The sequence below is a fragment of the Leucopleurus acutus genome, assembly GCF_964270905.1.
Source record: "Leucopleurus acutus genome assembly, chromosome: 7".
In the NCBI taxonomy this organism is placed as follows: Eukaryota; Metazoa; Chordata; class Mammalia; order Artiodactyla; family Delphinidae; genus Leucopleurus; species Leucopleurus acutus.
This window is the reverse complement of record NC_139150.1, coordinates 105,666,069-105,681,929: the sequence shown is the minus strand read 5'-3', so window position 1 is coordinate 105,681,929 and position 15,861 is coordinate 105,666,069.

Genomic DNA, 15,861 nt, shown 5'->3' with positions numbered 1-15,861 from the left:
TTGATAGAAAGGGTGTTGGCAAGACCGCCGTCCTGGGGCTACCACCTGTGTAGGCACACAGGGTCCCGCGCTTAGAAGAGTCGCAGGCCTGGTTTAATGCTCTTGAAATTCTTAATTTCTGAGCAAGAGGTCCTGCATTTTCGTTGTGCACTGGACCTTGCTGCTCCTGAGTGACCCCGCAAGTGTAATCTATTCTTTGGGAATATGTGTAGGTGACAGAGAGAAGTCAGTACCTTGTCCCAGGGGCAAAGCGCAGGTCAAATTTCACTTAGCCTTGGGCACGTGTGTTGCGAAAGGGTAGTGGATGGTGGGAGGAGATTACCGAAGCTGCCGAGTGAGGGTGGATTTACAGAAAAGGCGAAATATGGGTTCAAGGCCTTTGGGGCGGCAGACTTAGCCTTGGTCAGGCAGCGGGATGGGAGGAAAATCGAGGTAGAAAGACAGCCAAGGCCAAAAAGGTGAGGGGACAGACTGAGGACAAGCCAAACGCTGCCTTAAAACCTTGTCTGGTGCCTAGGACTGAGCGGGCCTTAACGATCGGGCTGGTGGAGAGCCCGCAGGACCAGACGGCGGGGCGCGGGCGGGGAGAGGCCAGCCACCCCAGCGCAGAAGCGCGCGCACGGCCCGGGGACGCGATTCCCATCCGCGGGCCGAGCACGACTCGGGGACCAAGAGGCCGCGCAGGCCGCGGGGAAGGCAGCGCGTCCGGGTTGAGGGGCTGCCCGGCCTCCACGCTCCTCCTCGCGTCGCCTCCGCTCTCCCCGCCCGCCGGCCTCGCGCCCCGAGCGGCGCAGGGAGGCCTCCGTGGGCCGGGGCACGTCCGCGCCGCCGCCCTCCTGGCCCCGCGCGCCCGGAGGCTGAGCTGGCGGGGAGGGGCCTCGCGCTGCCCCCGGGCCCGGGCGCTTCCGCCGGCCGCAGCCGGGGCTTGGGCGTTGTGCCCGGGCAGAGACGGAGCGGGGACGCCGGGCGGCCCAGGGCCTTGGCAGCCGTCGCCCCGCGCGGTCCGGGGGCGTCCCGGGCGCAGCTCCTCCGAGCGCTGACAAGCCGGGACGCACGAGGCAGGACGCCCTGGCGGTGCTCGCATCTGGGAAGGAACGTGCAGAAGCCCGCCCTCCCCCGACGCCGCCCTCCCTGCTTCGCCTCGGCCTCTCGAATCTTCTTACCCTGCTGGGGCTTCAGCACTTTTAAGAGGGGGAAATTAACCTGGAGGAAATTAACCTGATTCAAAGAATTGGGAAGGAAACTGAGAGGATTTGAGGTCGGTTTCAACCTCAGCCTGCCACCATAGTTACAGAAGTGTAACTTAATTTGACCAAAAAGAAAAAAAACAAACAAAAAAACAGGAGCACCCATCGTTCCACTAACCACAAGAAACACTTGACATATTGGGATATTTCTTCATATGAGGCTATGTATATTTTTCTTTACATAATTGATAATTCTGTGCAAATTATTTATCTTGCTTTTTGTGCTTAATAGCCTTACAAACATTTCCCATTTCCTTGAACACATTTTCTGTGCTAACATAAAATGTAAAATGTAACCATTTTCATTTTTTAAAATGAAATGTAACCATTTTCATTTTTTAAAGGTCCAAAGGATAAAAATATTTTTAAAGTTCCTGATTCTTTAATACTAAATTGTTCTCCACAAAGACTGTACTAATTTATTTTTCCAGTCGCACTGAATGAATGGCCAGTCTTAGTACACCGGTATATGTTGATCAGAGAAAGACACCAGGGCCTTGATCAGGTAACCCTATCTCTCCTCCGCCCAAAATCTCTGCTCTACCTGCCTCCTTTCGTTAAAAATGTAAAGAAAAATTCAAAGACTTTTGGACTCAGACATTGACTATTGGGGACTTTGGCCAGTTCTTGTTTTTCAATTTCCCCCATCATTTTCTATTCCCCTAAAGCTTTGAAACGATACCACCCAATCAGTATCTTAAAGATGGAAGGGAAATCAGCCAGAAGGCTCTCTTCTAGAACCCTGCCCTCCTGCCTCCAAGTGAGGTTACTTCAGTGTGTTTCCTCAGGGTCTCAGCCTGCTAATAGATGCAGTGGCTCCCATGGGATCAGGCCAATTAAAAAGTCAAAGCTCAGGTGTTAAGTAATTATTCCTATTAAGAATTCTCGGAATCCCTAAGAAACAACCTAAGTACCAGTAGAGGGATGAATGGCTAAAGAAAATGTGGGATATATATATCACATAGATAACAGATATATATAATTTGACCTTGAGGGCATTATGCTAGGGGATAAGTCAAACAGAGAAAGACAAATACTGTATGACATCACTCACATGTGGAATCTATAAAAAGCTGAACTCCTAAAAACAGAGAGTAGAATGGTGCTTACCAGGGGCTGGGGGATGGGGGAGTAGGGGAGATGTCATTTAAGGGTACATACTTGGAACTAGCAGACTGGGGATCTAATAAGTCCTGGGGATCTAATGCTCAATACAGGGATCATAGACAACAATATTGTATCATAAACATCAAACTTGGTAAGAGACTAGATCTTAATTCGTCCCACCACAAAAATGAAATGATAGTTTTGTGATGTGATATGATCAAAGTGCTAGCTGATGCTACAGTGGTAATCACATTGCAAATGTATCAAATCAACATGCTGTGCACTTTAAACTTCCACAATGTTATATGTCAAATGTATTTCAATTAAAAAAAAAAGTCCCCATATAGTGAGAGACCTTAGAGAATAAAATAGAGAGAAAAGAAGCAACCTTGTGCACAGAAATGACCTCACTCTCACCTCATCCCACGAAGAATTAAAATCTAAATGGACAAGTGCTATAATAGAGGTGAATGCAAAATGCCAAGAGGGGAAAAAAAAATCTTGAAAACTGAGTGCCTCTCCATTCAGGACTGCTGAAGGGACTCTGGGTGACTTTCTGGAGCTTTGGCATTGCATAATATATAATAATAGAATAAATAATAATAGCCACTCTATTGAGCATGAGTTTGCATGCTCTGAGTGTTAGGTCATAATCACCCTTTGAGGAAGGTAGTATTATGGCCCTCATTTTACAGATGAGGAAACTGAAGTCAGAGTGGTTTTTCTGATTCCTTGATACTCTGAAACTGGTGGCATATGTTGCTTTCTCTTTTACCCCTTTGCAAAGGGGTAGAGAGAGAGTGAATATGAACAAGATCTTTACTTTTTCTTAAATTCTAAACCCTTGTGTACCATGTCAACCCAATCATAGTACAGCACTGATGGGATCAAACCACAAAGCTGCAGCAACCACTTTTCATATTTACTTCTATTTGGCTGCAAATTTGTCATCACGTGGTTTTACCATATTCTATCCACTAAGCTGGCCTGCATTCCCAGCCCCATACATTCAGCTCACTCCTGCACCCAGAGCCTCCTGTTCTGGCCTTACCTTTGAAGTTAGTTAGCCTTACCTTTGAAGTTAGTTATATTCAGGTATTTGCCTTGCATCTCCCATCTGGGCCACTGGCCTTGTGATGTTCTTTTTTTTAATAAATTATTTATTTTTGGCTGCATTGGGTCTTCATTGCTGCACACGCGCTTTCTCTAGTTGCAGCTAGCGGGGTCTACTCTTCGCTGCGGCACACAGGCTTCTCATTGCGGTAGCTTCTCTTGTTGCGGGGCATGGGCTCTAGGCGCCCGGGCTTCAGTAATTGTGGCCCGCGGGCTCTAGAGTGCAGGCTCAGCAGTTGTGACACACGGGCTTAGTTGCTCTGCCGCCTATGGGATCTTCGCGGACCAGGGCTCGAACCCGTGTCCCCTGCATTGGCAGACGGATTCTTAACGACTGCGCCACCAGGGAAGCCCTCTTGTGATGTTTTTAAAGACTGCTTTAACTATTCTTTCCAGAGTGGATGTGTTGCTTACTTCTTCTTTGGGGTTTCCTTAAGACAATTAACCATTCTCTTAGCATCACTAACTCACAAAATGATTGAATCTTCAAGCTAGAAGAGACCTGATCCAGTGTCTACTCATTATTTTCAAGAAGAGGTACTCTCTGGCCACTCTGCTAGTTGAGTCACCAAGGCTAGGACACAGGCATCCCATGCTCTTTCCTGCAGCCTCTGATCACTGACTGTTTCCTTGGATTCAGGCTCTCCTGAACTAGCTTCACAATGAAAACAGGTAACCCATCAATGCCCTTAGACTGAGCAGAGGCCTCTGTCTCTTGGCTACTCGAGATGATTGCTTAGCCAATCCTGAATTCTTGAGCAATGTGGATTTTGCCTATATTAACTTTGCACAATATCCTGATAAACTTTTTTTTCTTTTTTTTGCTGTGCCACGAGGCTTATGGGATCTTAGTTCCCCGACCAGGGATTGAACCCAGGCCCTCAGCAGTGAAAGTGCAGAATCCTAACCACTGGACCACCAGGGAATTCCCATAATGGGTCTGCACTGGACTGGCTCAGCATCTGATCCTCAGTAGTATGACAGGAAAAAGAGCAGGGACAAAAGAGGACCTTTCAAAAATCCCACGCTTTCATGCAGAAGGAAAGGAGCATCCCTACTCCTGGCCCAAAGCTTAAAGCTTCCTTGGAGCTGGCAAGACTTTTATTTTATTTTGTTTTTCAAATGCTTTAAAATTTATTTTAAAACCTTACCACAAACATACAGCATACTAACACGTTTACAATTTATTGTCAGGGTTTTTTTTGTTTTTAATTTTTTTTTTTTTTTTTTTTTGCGGTACGCGGGCCTCTCACTGTTGTGGCCTCTCCCGTTGCGGAGCACAGGCTCCGGACGCGCAGGCTCAGCAGCCATGGCTCACGGGCCTAGCGGCTCCGCGGCATGTGGGATCTTCCCGGACCGGGGCATGAGCCCGTATCCCCTGCCTCGGCAGGCGGACTCTCAACCACTGCGCCACCAGGGAAGCCCTGTTTTTAATTTTAAAAGCATTGTTTGGGGACTTCCTTGGTGGTCCAGTGGTAAAGAATCCACCTTCCGATGCAGGGGACGCTGGTTCGATCCCTGGTCGGGAAACTAAGATCCCACATGCTGTGGGCCAACTAAACCTCGCACTACAACTCCTGAGCCTGTGCACCTCAACTAGAGAGAGAAAACCCGCACAACACAACGAGAGAGAAGTCCGTGCACCGCAACGAGAGATCCCGCATGCCACAACGAAGATCCCGTGTGCTGCAACTGAGACCCGACACAGCCAAAAAATAGAAAATAAATAATGAATAAATATTTTTTTAAAAAAGCATTGTTTGTGTTATATTTTTATGTTTATGTAAGTTATATATCACTTCAATTCTGCGATTTGCTTTCCTCCCTTTTTGTAAATTATTTATTTATTTATACAGAGAGATGCAAATATCAAAAGTCTATATAGCTTGATGAACTTTCCCAAACTGAACACACCCAGTTACTTGTATTCAGATCAAGAAACAACATTTCCTTCACCCAGAAGCCCCCCTGTATAGAGCTTCTTGTTGGTCTTTCTTCCCTCTTTTCATAAATTTGCCTGACATGAAAACGGATTTTTATCTGATTTAAAGATGGCGCATTCCCCAGCTTCCTCGCATGCAGCACGTGTGGAAAGAGAGCTAATTCTTTCCTTCCTAGTCTTGAGGCCAAGTTAAAATCAAGTGCATTAGAAACTTTGGCTTCTCGGGAGAAAGCCTGAGGGTAGATTCATAGATTCATACATATTTAAATCTGGAAGGGACTTTGGAAAGAGGAGGTTATGGTCAAGGTGTTGGACCTCTCAAGGGGCAGATCTAGAACTGGAGCTCAGGACTCCCAACAAACCACCATCATTCCTTGCATTGTTAATGTCATGTAAATAGCCACAAGGCAGAGTGGAGAGGCAGCAGGAAGGGCAACTTCTGGAAAATTCCCTGAGGATAGCTGAGTAATAACACTGTGGCAAAACTTTAAGGGTATAAGTGAGTCCCCCCTCCCCCATTCTCTGGGAGAGAACTCTGCTGCCCTCTGGTGGCTTCCTTAAATAGTCTCTAACAACAGTCCTCAGTCCCAGGTTCCCAAACTGTGTGCCATCTCACCCCAGGGTGCTGCAGAAAATTCACAGGGGCACCTTGGGATATTTTACGTTGTTGAGGGAAACACACTGATGGGTAACACCGGTTCCACACTGTATGCATTACTAGTTAAAGGAAATCCACAATTTCAACATAAGTTTGCATGACATTAGTTTCGATGACATCCTGCGTTTATGGAGTTGGGTTTTTCGCGGCTGCTGTGTTAAAAAGTAAATTGATGGGGAAAAGGAAAAGAGGGTGGTTGTGCACGTTCTGATTCCAAGGTTTGAGAAGTTTGCAGAGCCCCACAGGTGCACAAATTTCATGAGTACGTGATCGTAGCTGGGGAACTAACATCCTGCATGCCGAACGGTGTGGTCTGAAAAAAATGAAATAAAATAGATAGGCCAGAGTCTAGGATGATTTTTTTATATAGACAAGGAAATTAAGTCTCAGAAAGTAACTTGATGGAGGTCATCCAGATGAGGCAGATCCAGGTTTCACGGGACCTGAAGCTTATACAATCGTTGAAGTTCTCTGTACAGACAGTAATGCACGATTAGGGGTTCAGAACTGGGTAGAGGGCTTGCCAGGGGCCTATGCAAGGAGGGGTCCTGATGCTTAAGATAAGAATAAGACTAGAAACGATAAGAATAGGAAGATAAGAATGGAAAGATAAAAATAGGAAACCAGGGATGTGGAAGCACTCCTAGAAATGTGAACCTAGCTGGGTCATCTCCACACTTGACCCTCTGTGAGAAGGAACCTGAGAGTGGGAACGCAATTTCTGTATCCTCTCACCTGGAAAGTTGTGACAGGGGACTGGAAAGGGCTTTGCCAGCAAAGCTGAGTTTGAATTCCGGCCCCAACACTTCCAACTCCGTGATCTGGGCCATCATCTCTGGTGTTACTGGAGCAATACAACCCACACCCCACAAGGTTGTGAGGGTTACGTGAGATATCCCAGATGAAAGTCCCTGGTCTGCAGCAGGCACAGGCACTCAATCTCCCTCTCTTTCCTCTGCTCCCACACAGATATCATGTATATTTGGAGACAAAACAAATATAGACAAGCTGGTTGGTGGCGTTTCCCTTCTCGTGTGGGTAAATTAAGTAAATGCACATATATGGCAAGCAACTGTCTACGAAAGATGCAAATCAGACCAAGTTGGCAGATATTTGTCTGGTGTCTTGCCTTGGTGCAGGCCTAGCTCAGTGTCTATTTTCAGGGGTTCCCAGTCATCCACAGAGCAAGGCTGAAACTCCTTATCCCGGTATTTGAAATTTCCCCACATCTCAAGTTAACCTTCTGGGAATTCCCTGGCGGTCCAGTGGTCAGGACTCCGCCCATCGGCTGCTGAGGGCCCAGGTTCAATCCCTGCAGGGGGCTGGGGGGGGGAACAAAGATCCCGCAAGCAGTGCGGCCAAAAAAAATGATTCAACTTAACCTTCTAGCATCCCCCCTCCCCCCCACCGCCTTAACCCAACCCAAACCTGTCTTCTAACCAGACTGGTTTCTTCACTGACCTTTAAATATCCACCACGGCCTCAGGGAAAGCCAGGAATTGTCTCTCCTCTCCACAGTCCTGAATCCTACCCATTCTTTAGGACCGGTCCCCTCTCTTGGAGTGAGCATTTTCTGACTGATCCCAGGCCCTGGGGATTGCAGTCCTCCCAACTCCTACCACTCCTCCCATTTGAACCCTGCATTCAGGAATTAACCGCACACTGCCTTATTTTGTTTTATAGCTTTTAGGGAGTTTGTTTTTCCTTCCAATTGCGTTGTAAGTCCAGTGCAATGTCATGGAAATAGCATCAGACGGAAAGCAGAGACTTGGCTTCTGTTTCTAACTTTCTGTATAACCCCGGCGCAAATTAACTCAGAAGTGAGGGGGTTGGATAGGGAAACTCTAAGATTCCTTTTCTTAAAATCAGGACCCTTCGGCCGAGGCCCAACTCAGTGATAGGCATTTTATACTTTCATTTAAAAAACATTCAAACATTTGTTGATCACTTATTTCCAAAGCACTGAGCTAGGTGCTAAAGGATTGAAAAAAGGAGACCAAAATACAGAGCTTGCCCTCAAGAAATTTACAAGGGAGGATTAGATGCACATACTCACTTGTGGAATTTATTGAATGAGGGGTCAGGAGCTAAAAGGTCAGCAACTGGTGGAGTATCTATCTGACATTCTCTCTGGGAGTGGCCTTTGTCTCCCCACTGCACTGTTTGAATCCCACCTCTGAATCCCAGCTTTCCCCCTATTCCAGCACCCCACCGTGTACACCCTACAAGGGCAGAGCTCAGAAGCTCCCTGCCTCTGTCCTCACTCTGCCACACATCCTGTTCCCCTCCTCAGAAGTCAGCTGTGCGGCTCTCAACCTGGGGAGGCCCCAACCAACATGGCTCCCCTGCCTCTGCCCTTCCAGTCACTATCTGCTGGAGCCTGAAGTCACTCCTCTAAAGCTGAGCCTGGCCTGATAGATTAATCTGCCTGCAATACATAGAGGGAGGCATCAGGAAAGAGAGCTAGGACGTAAAGAAACCCAGCACAGTGGCTAGCTCAGAGTGATTTCTTTGATGGCTTTATTATATGACAGGTGCTGTCCTAACTCTACTTACAGTAACTCATTTAATCCTCACAACAACTCTATGAGGTAGCTAGTGTCATTATCCTCGATTTACAAGTGAGGAACTAGAGGCAGAGAGAATCACATGGCTTGCCCAAGATACCTAGTAGGGGGAAGAGCTAGGACTGGAAGTCAGGCCGACTTGTTCCAAGTCCACGCTCCCAACCTCGAGATGAAACTGCCTCTCGGTAAAGGTTTTCTTTTCTGCCAGCTCTGATCTATTTCCTGAGCTACCCTGAGACGGACAGAGGTAGAGGGCGGATACATTTTCCCTGGGGGATGTGTGTGTGGGGGGAGATCTAGAGGGTATTAACTGATAACCAAGGCTGGAACTACCGGTTCAGGGTAGTCAGTTTGACCCTGAATTGCAGGAAAGGATCAGGGCAGAGAAGGCCCTGGCCACAGGAGGTCTGGTCTTGGTTCCGGATCTAGGAAATCTTTTCACTTTTTTGAACCTCAGTTTTCCCCACCTTCAAAGTACGAGAAAGGAAAGGGAGCTGGGCTGGGATAGGTAATGAATGGAGAGGTGTCGGAAGGCGGTACAATACAGGACTGTGTGTGCAGGAGGACTTCTCTGCGGGTGCAAGCAGGAAGGCGATGTGTCTGTGCAGCAGGGGGCTTGTGAGTACGCAAGGCGCTGCAGACGGGGCAGGAAACTTCAGAGGCTCTGCCGAGTGGGGACTTGGGGGCGAGGAGTCGGGAGCGAGCCCAGCGGCCGGGCTGCAGGGGGAGACTGCGCGAGGAGGAGTAGTCACAGTGGCAAAGTCACTGGGAGGCCTAAGCGCTCGCCGGGCGAGGGGCCAGAGCGGGGCCCCAGCCCGTCCGGAGGAGGGGCTGGCGGCAGGCCGCGGCCCAGGCGGGCTCGCGGGAGTGAGAGAGGGGAGGCCGGACCCGCCCCCCCGGCCCCCGCGGCCTTCGCCGCCCGGGCCCACGCAGGCTCCGCCCACAACACGAGTCACGTGTGCGCCACGCACCCTCCCTCGGCGCGGGCTGGGGGTCGCGGGCGGGCGGGCGGGGAGCGGGGTCCTGAGGGAGGCGGCTCCGGGGGCGGGCCGGGGACTGGGCCGGCGGCCCGGACCCGGCCGAGGCCGACGGACGCGGAGAGGTGGAGGGCTGGCGGTACGGGGCGGGGCCTGTCGCGAAGGGCAGGGCCTGTTGCTGGGGCTGGCGCAGGAAACGGGGAGAGGGGGCCGGTCCTACCGGCTGCCTGTCGGGCTGCTTGTTTACTCCTGGCGGGGGAGCTTTAACCCGAAGGGCGGGAGGGCGGCTGGGAAAACACGGAGCTGGATCTGCGAACTGCCGGAGCGGCAGTGGGGCGGAGGAGGGGCGGAAGGCGGAACGGCAGCGAAGGTGCCAGGGCTGCTGCGTTCCTGGAAGGGTCCAGCTAAAGACGCCCAGGACAGTTTTGTTTTTTTGTTGTTGTTTTTGGTGTGTGGGGTTTTTAAATCTAGCCTGTACAGCGCCCGCCCCCCCCCCGCCTACACACACACACACACACACACACACACACACACACACACACACACACACACACACACACACACACACACACACACACACACACACTAGTTGGTGAAGGGTGCTCGCCCGCAAGCCTTTCGGCCCTGAAATTCCTTAAACCTAGAATGGGCTCCCCTCCCCGGAGGAAAGGGCTGTGCAGACGTGTTCGTAGGGACTCCTGCCTTATGAGGTGGATGTCTGCGTGCGTGTTGTCTCGGAGTGGGTCTCTGCCACTTTTCTTAATCCAGGAAATGATTCAGTTGCAGGATCGTCGTATATTTTTGCGTGTCTGCGTGTGGCTACAGTTACACAAATAAGTTAGTTTATATGCTAGGCATTCCAGCCTCTTGAACTTCATTTTCCAATTTGCACGGTAGATGAAAAAGCTTTTGGTAAAATGCTCCATAATGTATTCGTAAAAAATGCCCTCCTCAATTAAGTCAGTTTTCCATTATCTGAAAAATCACCTGGTACCATACAGAGATATTGTCATATATAATTTGATATTGTACTAGTAACTACCATGTAACCATTTTATACCTGAGGAACTGAGGCTCAGAAAGACGAAGTGGCATGTCCGAAATCACCCAGCTGGTAAAAGAGCACAGGAACATGAGTCCTTTGACTCCTAGATGCTCTCCTTCCTTTCCTCCCTCCCGTTTGCGTAGCGGACATATGTGATGTCTCTCCAGCGTTCATTCCTCTGGGACATCAGTCCTCTATTCCGTGTGGTTTTGCTTAGGCTCAAAATCATAGTAACCCATTCCTCTGGCAACAGTAGTCCAAAGTGGGGCATTTTAACTAAGCAGAATCAATTAGAGTCTCTCCCTGGAACTAATATGTGAATAGTGAGAGAGAGAATTTTGTTTTCTGCTGGTGTTGCTAAATCGGGATGTCATAGTTGGTAGTTGCCAGCAACAGGCTTCCCAAGTGTATGAAGGAAGCTCTTTTTTTTGCGGGGGGGGGGTGGTTCTTTTGAAATAGGAGAGAAGGGAACTCATAAAAGGGGGCAAAGCAGAAAGGAGAGATTTAGAGCACAAACCCTGACAACTTTGTTTAAACCTGAGGTCTGGCTGTGTCTGTGGCCAGTATAAACTCCTGGATTTCCCAGTTAAGTGAGCCAACAAATTCATTTTTTTGCTTAAGTTAGCATGAATTCAGTTCCTGTCACTTGTCTCCAAAGAGAGGGCTGACTAATAAGTTTGGCACAGGATTATTTCTTTATCCCTCAGAAAATAATGGAAGTTGGGTGCTGGCCACAACTATCACTTCTTAAGTATTCTAGTTCCCATGAGTCATACCAAGTGTCCCATGGATATGGGTAGACAGAAGAAAATAGAATTCTTCCTCAGTATTATTGTATGGTAAACAGGACACCAGACAACAAACTCAAATTAGAAGTTGGATAGATAACATTTAACCTTGGGCTATTGTAACAGTCTGAATCACGAAGAGGATAAGACTGAGATTTTTTTTTCTTTTTCTTTTTTTGCAGTACACGGGCCTCTCACTGTTGTGGCCTCTCCTGTTGCGGAGCACAGGCTCCGTACGCACAGGCTCAGCGGCCATGGCTCACGGGCCCAGCCGCTCCGCGGCATGGGGGATCTTCCCGGACCGGGGCACGAACCTGTGTCCCCTGCATCAGCAGGCGGACTCTCAACCACTGCACCACCAGGGAAGCCCAAGACTGAGATTTTTGAGATGAGATTATTAGAAGGATTTTAGTGAAAGGGTAAAGAAAGAGGATCCAGTAACGACTACTCTATTAGTGGATTCCAGCTGAAGTATGGGAAGGGGACCAGTCAGTTTCAGAGATGCAATGAAAAACGACACTGAACTACAAGGGGCAGCGGCCTTAGGCATCACGGGATCTTAGAGGCAGATGGAGTCCCTGACAGATCATTCTTCTTCTTCCTGAATGATTCTGGTGATGGACAGCTAGGTAGGCCATTGCGCAAAAGGTGGTCAGTTGTCCAAGGAGAGCAGGGAAGGATGAGCAGGTCCTTCACATACTTTTTCAGCTACTCTAAGGGTCTGGGGATAAAACTATAGAGGCACCTGAGAGACTGGAACTGGTCTGATACTGATACTGTTGTCATGAGAAGCAGAAAAGAAAAACATTAAAATTTCAATATATATGATACCAATCCCTTGCCACTCCCTGGCTTCCACGGGGAGGATTCTTGGCTGGCTCAGTCAGCTGCTAGGTCTTTGACAAAGTTCAGAGACAGAAGTCAGGGGCAGGCTATTTATCCATTTGAAGAAGGAGGAGAAAAAGGGAAAGGGGTAGTAAGGAGACAAAGAGAACAAGGTGAGGACAGTGGAAGACAGAAGGAGGAAGAGGGGAGAGAGACAGCTGCTAATGGGGGTAGGATTTGGGGGGACAGAAGCTTGAAAAGAGGATTTTTGGAAGCTTTGTTATGTGTAGTGAGATGAAATTCCTTCTTGGCTTTTCTCCTAAAGAAAATGTCAACAAAGACATATTATTTTTAAGGCTTTTATTGAACTGAATTGGTTTTTCTCCTGGCTGTGTCACCCAGATTTCACAAGTCTGCCATCAGCATTTCATCACCCCTCTAACTCACTAAAGGTGCGATAGCATCTCACCTCCTGCACCTTTCCCAATGCACAGAAGAAACCACTGACGATGATAACTTTCATTTACCAAGTGGTGGGTTAGCGTGTTGGCCGTGGGACCAGCGGATGCCAAAGTATGTGATAGTAATGATTTCCCAGCCATTTTGGCTTTTAGTATTCATGTCAAAGAAGCTTGGCAGGCTATTGGCTAGTGAATTTTCTCTTTCGGCGATTAGTTTGGATTGGGAGGACAGCCATGAAGGAAGAAGAGAAATATCGACAAATAACAACCTAGGGTGGTCTGGGACTGGATAGAAATCTGGTTCCTATATATGGCAGATCTTCACTCCCACGTTTGGATGCTCAATGGCTGAAAACCTAGGTGAGGTGCTAGCCACTTCTCTTGCCCTCAGGAATCATTGAAAGCTTATCAGGGGTGATCTGAGATGCAATCAATTATACTGTCAGATGGAGAAAGTTGGGATTTGGTGATTCGACAATTTATAAGTGAGAAGATTGTGAGTGGCCATGTCGAAAACAAGTATTGGCAAATCGGAGTGCTCCCAGGTGGGTAACGCAAAAGGATAATTGAACAGGATTTTGTTAACTCACAGGATTCCTACTGTAATGTATTTCTTTTTAATATTTATTTACTTATTTATTTTTGGCTGCGCTGGGTCTTCATTGCTGCGCGCGGGCTTTCTCTAGTTGTGGTGAGCGGGGGCTACTCTTTGTTGAGGTGCTCAGGCTTCTCATTGCAGTGGCTTCTCTTGTTGAGGAGCATGGGCTCTAGGTGCGAGGCTTCAGTAGTTGCAGCACTTTGGGCTCAATAGTTGCGGCTCGTGGGCTGTGGAGCACAGGCTCAGTAGTTGTGGTGCACTTGGTTAGTGGCTCCGCGGCATGTGGGATCTTCCTGGACCAGGGCTCGAACCCGAATCCCCTGCATTGGCAGGCGGATTCTTAACCACTGCGCCACCAGGGAAGCCCCTACTCTAATGTATTATAAGGATTCTTAAGGCAGGATGTGGCCTAAAGCTAGATGAATTATACAGAATCACCGTGAAAAAAAAAAAGAATCCCCATGGTGACTATATGGATATATTATCAAGGTAAGATTATGGGTTTCCTGGGCAAGTATTTGACTGACTTTCTTCAGAAAACCAAAGATCAGGAAGGCTCACTCTTTTCATCTAAATTAGTTTAGGCAGGTCTATGGAAAGAGGAGAAATTTTTTGTCACTAAATGATTTCAATTTGAAAAAATTAAATTTGAAGGAGAAGCTAAGTTTCAGACTTTATGTAGGGCTAGTATTTGAGGGGGTTAACAGCTTGGCAAAATGAAACTCTGGCAAGTTCTCCAGAGAAAAGGCCACCAGCCCCGTCTCTGGGAAGCTGTGGAGTGGGGAGAGTACTACTGCCATGGGAGGGAAAACAAAAATAGAAGGCTTAAGAGCAAAATCACATGACAAAAAACACAGGGCAGGAAAGTAATTATTGTTTTTGTGGGGCTTTTTGGCCATGCCACATGTGGGATCTTAGTTCCCCAACCAGGGATCCAACTCTCGCCCCCTGCACTGGAAGCACGGAGTCTTAACCACTGGACATCCAGGAAAGTCCCAGAAAAGTAACTACTGTTGATTGGAACCTAAGAAACTAAAATAAGGGGTGGCGTGGAGGTGCATTCACAAGGCACACTTTTCTGGCACTGCTTTGCTTCTTACTGGTTGTTTTGCCTTTACTTCTCTCTCTTTTCTCCCAATCTGCTTTTCTCGTCACATTTGTTACCTCGGGGGTGAGATGACTTCAGCCCCCAACCCCACTGGGGTGTGACCCAGTCCTCTTCAGTTTCACAGTCTAAGTTTTCCTGTCTTTTTCCACCTTATTTAATGTTGCTTATCTCTGAAACAGCTCTGTGTTATCTCCTGGAGTGGGAAAGCTGGCTGCTTCAGCCCATTTTAAGGACTTTCTATGAGAAGACTGTTTTTACAAAGGTTACACTGGGGAAGCCGAATGCAGAAGGACTCCCAGTGAGATTGGGAGCGGTTCCAATAGTATTTGTTGAGTTGACGGAACTGGTATTTTCACCACGTGATATTTTCCCGTACCTGGTATGCTTCAGCGTGAGAGCCATGCCTAGATAGTCTTAAGCCTGGGCAGAAAGTTTTTCCTAGGCCTCTCATTCCTGTGTCTCAGTTACTAGCATCTCCCCTGGGGCACCATGGAGGATGAAGTTGGAGCTGGTCCACCCTCAAATTGGTACTGTTCTGGATTTTATCTTCCTGCCCTGAACAGTGAGATGAACATACTTTTAATCCTCATTTTTTATGTCCTCACTAGAAAGCAGACAGGGTTGTTCCAGAATGGATTTCCTGTGTCATAGAAATCACAGAAGCATAAAAGGAAAAACCAGATGTGCACAGAGAGCCTGCCTGGGCTTACACATTCTTTCATACCCAGAGTTATAGGGCTTTATGGTCTGTCTTCCCAAAGTCAGCTCATTTTTTCCCCTTGTGAATATGTACTGTTTCTTGTATTCCCAGTTTCAGAGCTAGGAAGAAGTAAGCAAGGATCTGGGTGTTTATGCACTGGGGTGTGTCTGTGAGTATCCTTACACATGTGGGAGCTTGTTTGTTAAAAAGTATGGCTGTGCAGATGTAAGCAGCTACTCCAGGGACACCCTTAAGCTTTGAACAGCCTACTTGCAACCTGTCAATCCTATCTCTTCAATGAAATGCAAAGCCCACCTTCTCCTGGAAAGCCTTACAGATTGGATAGATCAGAGAGAAGATGCCAGTTGCCTCAGGCATAACTGCAACCGACTTTCTCTTTATTATTATTTAAAAAATTTTTTTCTATTTGGCTGCGTTGGGTCTTCGTTGCTGCGCGCGGGCTTTCTCTAGTTGCGGCGAGTGGGGGCCACTCTTCTTTGTGGTGCACAGGCTTCTCATCCCGGTGGCTTCTCTTGTTGAGGAGCTTGGGCTCTAGGCGCACGGGCTTCAGTAGTTGTAGCACGTGGGCTCAGTAGTTGTGGTGCATGGGCTTAGTTGCTCCGCAGCATGGGGGATCTTCCCAGACCAGGGATCGAACCCGTGTCCCCTGCATTGGCAGAAGGATTGTTAACCACTGCGCCACCAGGGAAGTCCCTGATTTTCTC